The sequence below is a fragment of the Poromitra crassiceps genome, assembly GCF_964638095.1.
Source record: "Poromitra crassiceps genome assembly, chromosome: 17".
Taxonomy (NCBI): domain Eukaryota; kingdom Metazoa; phylum Chordata; class Actinopteri; order Beryciformes; family Melamphaidae; genus Poromitra; species Poromitra crassiceps.
The window spans coordinates 25,133,273-25,134,485 of NC_139635.1; positions in this window are offsets into that span (position 1 = coordinate 25,133,273).

A 1,213-nucleotide genomic window follows, 5' to 3' on the forward strand; every position below is an offset into this window, starting at 1 on the left:
TGGAGACCCGCCCACTTTTGCCATCTTTGCTGTCACACAGTGTCTGGAGACCCGCCCACTTTTGCCATCTTTGCTGTCACACAGTGTCTGGAGACCCGCCCACTTTTGCCATCTTTACTGTCACACAGTGTCTGGAGACCCGCCCACTTTTGCCATCTTTGCTGTCACACAGTGTCTGGAGACCCGCCCACTTCTGTCACCAGTCTGCGCTGGTGTTTTCTTTGCGTTCGCTTCAATAAGTTGTGTGAAAGGCTTCAATCAATAATGGGTCTGTCTGGCGGTGCAGAGGGGGGGGTGGAGCTTGAACACAGGGCAAAATGCCAGCTGGTAGCGTCCTTGTAGCCAATATTATGAACGAGTTACGGTTGTAAACAAGAAACAAAATCAACCAAAATGGCGGAAAACAATCCCAGAATGCAATGCGCAATCAGTGCATTCTGGGATTGTGTCCCCAGCCCAATTGAATGCCACAATATAGGCTACATTTCTGTATGTACTGTACTTATTACAGTGCTATCTGTTATGATTGTGTATATACTGAATAGTGTTTGGATAAAGGTTATTTTAGAACTACTTTTCTCAACTAGTCACAATAAGTCAGCATTAGCATTACATTTAGCTCTTACCTCGAGGACATTTCTCCTCATTCTCACTGTTGGAGCTTTTCTTGCTTCTTTCTGATTTTCCGCCTGAGGATGATCGGGCTGGAAAAATGAATGAAGACAAAAAAAAAGTTATTTCACTGTTTGAACGCTGAAACAAGGAAATGCAAAATAATAACAGCTACCAGACATTTACCAACTAAGCTGCGTCCTAATGAATGCAGATTCATGTCATCTTGATATCCAACTGACCTTCCCTAGAGTCAATGCAAAATCTCTCTCTCTCTCTGTGTGTGTGTGTGTGTGTGTGTGTGTGTGTGTGTGTGTGTGTGTGTGTGTGTGTGTGTGTGTGTGTGTGTGTGTGTGTGTGTGTGTGTGTGTGTGTGTGTGTGTGTGTGTGTGTGTGTGTGTGTGTGTGTGTGTGTGTGTGTGTGTGTGATTTTTGAATTAGGTAATTATCAGAATCAGTCAGAATCAGAATCAGAGTAACTTTATTGATTGAGTAATTCTAGAGCACTAAATGGGCAAACATGAAAGATGGCTCTGCCACTAGTCCTGTCAGTCAGTCAGTCAGGCCGGCAGGCAGGCAGTCAGTCAGTCAGTCAGTCAGT